Here is a 7,398-nt window from a genome sequence, read left to right as displayed (position 1 = left end):
GTGTTTTCCGATGGTCTTAGGCGACCCCTGTGAAAGGGTCGTTGACCCCCAAAGAGGTCGCAACCTACAGGTTGAGAACCGCTGCTTTGGAGTCTGTAACACCTTCCACATTCCAATCTTGTTAGCCTACCTCCCTTCCTTTCTTCCCGGGGCTGGCTTCCCTAACCCAGTTTTGTTCTGGTCTAAATCACTGCAAAGCCTCCTAGCACACCCTGCCATTGTGGCTCAGTTGGTTGGAGCGTCCTCACTGGCACCAAAGGGTGTTGGGTTTGATTCCCAGTCGGCACATGCCCAGTTGGCTTTCGTGTGGGAGGCAGCCTCTTAATAATAATAATAAGAAGAAGAAGAAGAAGAAGAAGAAGAAGAGGAAGAGGAAGAGGAAGAGGAAGAGGAAGAAAGCAGAAGAAGAAGAAGAAGAAGAAGAAGAAGAAGAAGCAGAAGAAGAAGAAGAAGAAGAAGAAGAAGAAGAAGCAGAAGAAGAAGAAGAAGAAGAAGAAGAAGAAGAAGCAGAAGAAGAAGAAGAAGAAGAAGAAGAAGAAGAAGCAGAAGAAGAAGAAGAAGAAGAAGAAGAAGAAGAAGCAGAAGAAGAAGAAGAAGAAGAAGAAGAAGAAGGAGAAGAAAAGGGAGAAGGAGAAGGAAAGAAGGTTACTCTGTTTTCTCCTTCAAACACAACTTTCATTAAACCTACCTCCCACCCCAGCAGTATTTTAAATGACTCCCTTTTGCCTGATTTAGGCTTTTCCCCTACAGGGACCCTAAGGTGAAGTACATCCACAGCCTCAGCTAACATCGCAGCCGCACGCTAACTCTCCGCCCACAAGTCAGATTTCTGTAACTTCCTCGCACAAACCTTTTTTCCTCTCGCTTTTCCTCCCCATTGTCCCCTGCTGTCTGTTTTTCCTTCTGACCTTGACGTGGATCCCGTTAGCCCTGTCATTGACTCTGCCTGACATGGCTACCTAACTTTTTGTGTGTATTTGGTCCTTTCAGACCGTTCCATGTAAGGCAGCCACAGAGTATTGTCTTGCATCATTTTGGATCTTCCACAGCACCAAATACGGGGATAGACTTGCAGTTAATGTTCAGTAAATTCTTTTTAAGTGATTGAATAATTTCCCTAAGCAAAGGCATTAAAGTAAAAATAGGTCAGTTTAAGCAGTGAGACACCTAGGAAACCGAACAGAAGCAAATATATAACTGCACTATGGCTATAGTTCCACCACCCTGGGCTCATAGGAACACCAAGAGAGAAAAAAGTTCACAACCAAAAAATTACAAACCACTCAAAAGCATCATGACAGTGCATGGCCAAAATAGGAAGCTTACGACTCCTGGGAACTTCACACAAAGAGCATCAGAGAGAAACGTTAAGGGAGAAAATGTAGTTTTCAAATAAAAAATAAAGATAAAGAATAGAAAGTATAAGAAAAAGACACTGTGAACAAAGAACAGGTACATTTGAAAAGGAAGCCAACAGATGGGCTGGAAATGGACGCATGCTCCCTGCAATGGCTGAACGAAAGAAAAGCCTACTCAGAGCTCACTCGGCGGAGCAGCTGGCAGTTGTGCGCAGTGGTCTCTGGGCCGGTTGGTGCCCCCGCCCGCCCCATGGTCCCATTTGTCTGTAGTCACCACCCCAGAGTGCCTGCCACGCTGTGCTGTGGCTTCTGCTTTGTCAGTCTCCCCCGTTAGAGCGCAGGGGCTGTCCTATTCATGGTTGGCACAGCGCCTGGCACATGGCAGGAAGCCACTGTTTTCCAAGAAAATGTATGAAAAGCAAAAATAATTTTAACAAAGATAAAATCTGTGGTAACACCACGTACAGGATGAGAACTTTAGCGAGACCTATATGCCCCAAATTAGGATCCAACAACAGCAGGAAATGAACAAAAACTACGACTCTGTAGACTTCATTGCCAAGGATATAAACCATCATCCCTGGAACCCCGTGGGAAATTAATGAAAAATGAATACAAAATAGTAGCCACTATTGCAACTAAACGGACATCAAACTAATCAAGTTGGTGCCGAAACCAGTTTGGCTCAGTGGATAGAGCGTCGGCCTGCAGACTGAAAGGTCCCAGGTTCGATTCCGGTCAAGGGCACGTACCTGGGTTTCAGGCACATCCCCAGTAGGAGGTGTGCAGGAGGCGGCTGATAAATGTTTCTCTCTCATCGATGTTTCTTAACTCTCTCTCTCCCTTCCTCTTTGTAAAAAATCAATAAAATATATTTTTTAAAAAACAACAAAATTAATCAGGTCGGGAGTGAACTTGGGCTGATGTCAAGGTCAGCGTGAGAGTGCAGGCCTCATCCAGGGACAGACGAGGCACAGCAGGTGTCAGGAGACTGGTGGAAAGCCTGGATGTAGGCTCCCAGTTTAATAGTTCTGGGTGAGAACTTTCTGGCTGCACTGTTCACCTGTTGGCCTGGGTAGGGGCAGGGAGCACTGGCCTTCCTTCTGTCTGGACCCCTAGGGTCCCATACCCAGACATCAACCCCACCTGGAGACCAAGCTACCAAAGGAACCAATTTTAGGTTCTGGCATCCCTGCCCCCATGGCTCCCCACCCTTCCCCAAAGCACGTAGGGTTCTACTGCACAGTTTTAAGAGCTAAATTCAACCAGCTGTCCTATATTCAGGGAGTCTTCAGCTAAGCGCAGTGAGGCCTGCCTGCGCAGGTGCCCAGGTCCTCCCAGACAAGGTTGCTACCGGCTTTACCTATATTAACTCCAGTGATTATTTCAATACTAGTGCCCCGGTGCACAGATTCGTGCACATTGAAAGGAAATTAATTAGAAGGTGGCTGCTGGGGCGGGACTGGGTGAGACAGGGCCAGACAGGCCCTGGAGCCAACCTCCCCGGCCGGCTGCACCTGGGGCGGTGCTCTGGCTCAAAGGGCATCTGTGGAGTGAGCGGGGTGCCTCGAGCAGGTGGGGTTCCTCCACCTGGCCTGTGGGGAATCAGGTGAAACCGGCTCTCCCACATCCCCCGAGGGGTCCCGGATTGCCAGTGGACGGTTCACCACAGCTTGGCAGCTCCTGCATTGAGCATCTGCCCCCTGGTGGTCAGTGTACATCATAGCTACTGGGTGGAGCATCTGCCCCCTGGTGGTCATTGCGTGTCATAGCTACCAGTTGGAGGGTTGCTTTGCCTTTTATATAGACCAGGTGGGCTATGAGGATCATCTTCATTCCACAGGTGAGGAAACAGAGACCCAAAGAAGTTACATAACTTGCCCAGGATCGCACAGCTAATAAGAGGCAGAGCTAATAAGATTCAGATCCAGATCTGCCTTAGTCTGACACCTCACTCTCTCAAATGGAGGTGAAACAAAATGGACAGTGTCCAGGATGATGACTCTGGGCCTTCAGGGGCTGCTGCCAGGTGGGCCAGTCGCTTCGAGATGGTTGATGCCACAAAGGCCTTCTGGATGCACCGTCTGTGAAGAAAGCAAGCTTTCCGCAGCTGTTGACCCACATCTACTGATGCACACGCAATGTAGGCACCACGCTCTTGTGAGCCACAGGGCAGTCTGCTGCCAGCCTCACTCTGATCTTCCTCCTCCATTTCTTCATACGTCCGGTGGAGAAGCACCTCCCTAAAAGCTCATCACTCGCCCCCTGAGATGACACTCTGCAGGCCACGCCCGCCTTGGGTGCTCCACAGTTGCTGACTGATCTGGAAACAGCCTACCTGATGGAGGAAACATGCTATCTGGAGTCCAAGGGGCCTTGCTGAGTCCTGGGACTGCTGCTCCCAGCTGTGCAGCCCTAGTGGCTCTCTGAGCCTCAGTTTCCCCAGGTGTGCAATGAGACTAGGGATAAGAAATGTGATAGAGTGACAGAACCACCTGTTCAATATCTGCTGGCTGTTTGTTATGCAAAAATATCCAGGGTTTGAGCATTTCCCTCATGGATGGCTTTGAATATTTTCCCAGCCTCCCATCATTCCCTTCTTTGTCAGTAGCTCTTCATTGGTACAGTCCAACCGTTTCTTGCTGGTGTGGGACCACCTCCACCCAGGAAGTTATAGCCTCTGAACTAAGGGAGTGGAGAACTATGTGCAAAGGCCCTGAGTGGAAGTTGGTCTGGTAGCTTGGAGGGCAGCGAGGAGGCCACGTGTCCAGAGCAGAGTAAGTGAAGGGCAACTGGTGAAAATGAGATCAGGGAGTTGGGCCTTGAGGCCATTGGCTATGACGCCTAATGAGACATAAACCAGATATATCCCTAATTTAGACCACAGGGAGGTGGCCTTCCAAAAGTTGGGAGCTCCGGCTAGTGTGGCTCGGAAAGGTCACTGGTTCAATTCCCCGTCAGGCTTCAGGTTTGATCCCTAGTTGGGTTGTGTACGGGAGGCAAACAATCGATGTTTCCCTCTCACATCAATGTTTCTCTCTCTCCCTCTCCCTTCCTCTCTCTCTAAAATCAATTTTAAAAAAACATTTTTAAAAATGGGTGAAAACTGCCCTAACCGGTTTGGCTCAGTGGATAGAGCTTCAGCCTGCGGACTCAAGGGTCCCAGGTTCAATTCCGGTCAAGGGTATGTACCTTGGTTGCGGGCACATCCCCAGTAGGGAATGTGCAGGAGGCAGCTGATCGATGTTTCTCTCTCATTGGTGTTCCTAAGTCTATATCCCTCTCCCTTCCCCTCTGTAAAAAATTAATAAAATATTTTTTTAAAAAAAAATGGGTGAAAACTGAGGCTAACTGAGTGGCCATTTAGCCAGCAAATCTCTCTGATTTGCCCTATGGGGGATGGTGAGGGAGGAGGGAGGGGGCTCACTCACATTGAGTCCCTGGGGGAGGAGGGAGGGTCAGGGCTGGGCCTTGCTGGAACCTGGTTAGGGTGGACAGTGAGGGTGGGGGACACCAAAGCCAAATCAGAGAGGGCAGAAGACGGAAGAAAGAAAATGCTACATCTTCCCACAGCCCCTCCCTCACAGAAAGTCCTGCTCCCTACTCACGAAAGATTGTGGAGGGCAGACTGTGTGGCAGACACTGTGCTAACACCTGGGGACACCACACCTGGGGACACAGAGGCAAATAAGCCAGGGCCCTACCTCTCAGGGTCTCGTAAGGACTAAGTGTCAGGTTTGATCAAGCAATTGAACTGATACCTCTCCCCTGGGAACTGGCTTTTCAGGCTACTTCACTATGGACATTCACCTTGCTGAGAACATGTTTGATTTGTGGTGACCACATTCCGTTCTCTCCCCTCCGGTGTGCATAAAGAAGTGTCTGCCCAGAAAAAAGTCCACCAAAAGTCCTTTAAAAGCCGCTGACTCCATCACTGGGTGCTGGAGCCTGGTGTACGGATGATCGAACAAAGTCGTACTCCCTCACCACTCTGGCCTCTCCTCTGGCAACCTAACACTAAGTCCCCAGGCAGGCATGGCTTGTCACATTTCCTGGTTCTGAGCACAGGGCTGCTTGTTGACAGAAGGGAGGAAGGGAGAAACCTGGGGGCAGGAAGGAAGGAAGCGTGCAGCTCTGTGATGGGAGAGTGGATTTTAGTGGCGTCTGAGGGGCTGGCTAGATAAGAGCTCTCCGGGAAGTGTGTGCAAGTGCTCAGTGAAGGTGCAGAGTAACTCCTGCCCTTGTGTGGCTCAGACTGGGAAGGGGGTCAGGGCAGGAGGGTCGCGGTGGCAGCACAGCTGTCTGGGCCGCACAGTCGGTTCTCTTTCTCCACTTGAAAACCTGTCGATGGTCTTCAGGCTGCGCTGCTGTGGGGGACCCAGCAGCCCTGGAGAAAGGCCACGGCTGTTTGGAGATCAAAGGAGCCTGACCAGGGGGTGAGGCCCTGTACACTGGCTGCTTGCTCGGCTCTGGACGCCTCCTCTGGCACGGCCTGGCACCATTCCTGGCCTCCGGCCTTGCTTTGCTGGCTCCCTCTGGCGCCGTCCTGTCCAGATCCTGGCTCTGGCTCCGCGGGGCCCTCTCTCCTCCCCAGAAACACATCCGTCCCTCTGCCCCCTCCCAGCCCCGGGGGCACAGCTCCTGCCTCTTGCTCACTGGCTGTTTGTTGGTCCAGCCCCGATGGTAGGCCCCCTCTTCAGTCCCGTTTCCCAGGACACCTCCCTCCGCCCCACCTGCTGTCGGCCTGGCCTCGGGCGACCTTGAGTCCTTCCTGAATAGCAGGGCGGGTGCCAGGGCCTGGCACGAGCCTTGCCCAGTCCCCGAGAATGCCAGCTGTGAAACTCGATCGTGCACACAGAGCTGTTTACGGCTTCACTGACGTCCTCCGGCCACCCACGTCAGGACTGACACACTTGCTGCCTTGTCTTTCCGCTGTCTTTGCACCTTTGAGGGGACCAGCTGCCGGGGCGGCCAGGCCCAGGCTGGGCTCCTGCGTGAGGGAGGTTGGATTTGGCCTCCCTCCCTGAGTCCCTCTTGGAGCAGACTGGCTCTGAGTAATTGCAGCCTCAGACTGACATACAGCTTAGGAGCACCCAGACCAGCAAGGGGAGGGGCCCGCAGACACCCGTGGGAAGCGTCCTGGAAAAGGTGAAGGGCAGGAAGGAGGAAGCCTGTGGGCTGGACCCAGACCTCCCATAGGGCAGCCCGAGCCCTCCCAGACCACAGCCCCAAGTGGACCCAGGGGAGGAAGTACTGGTTGTTTGGGGAGGGGACAGGCCGCTCCTCAGTGAGGGAAACAAGCTTCCATCGGCTTCCTCCCTCCAAGTCAGGGGCTGGCGACAAAGGCCACGGCTGCCATTGGCACTCTGGTGTGGCCTCTGCTCACCACGTGGCTGTCCACATAGCCCCTGCCCGGGCCTCCTGAAGGCCAGGGGCAGTAGGAGCTGAGGGGGAAAGGAGGCTGTGCGGAGGGCATGGAGGGGGCAGCAAAGGCTATACCAGCCGCAGGAGCAGGTTTCAGTGGGCTGCCTGCATCTTCCCAGAGCCATGCCACCCCTGCTCACAGGCCTGTGTGTCACAGGCCATTAAGCTCTCAGCAGGTGCTTGGCTGAGGCTGGGACGAGGCAGGCAGGGGGGTTGGGGACATGGGGGAGCCTAGGGGACATACCCAGCCAGCCTGTCCCCTCCGGCATTGGCTTATGGGGGATAAATGCTCCTCTGGGGAGTCCTCACTCTCCCCTGAAAAAGTTACATCCTTGTGAACCTTTGGACATTCCCTGCATGTGCACACACACACACACACACACACACATGCATCACCCCCCCATACAGGCCACACATACACAGCACACCCACAGCACATATATGCACATACACATCACACACACAAGTCACGCACCACACATAGCACACATATACATGCATACCACATCACCACACATGTATGCCACATATATACTGTGCACATACATATCCCACATACACATACATACCTCACACATACATACAGGAGTTGGCAAAAGTAGGTTTACAGTTGTGA

The sequence above is a fragment of the Myotis davidii genome, unplaced genomic scaffold (genome assembly GCF_000327345.1).
Source record: "Myotis davidii unplaced genomic scaffold, ASM32734v1 scaffold289, whole genome shotgun sequence".
Classification (NCBI taxonomy): domain Eukaryota; kingdom Metazoa; phylum Chordata; class Mammalia; order Chiroptera; family Vespertilionidae; genus Myotis; species Myotis davidii.
Note: the sequence above shows the minus strand (reverse complement) of the source record.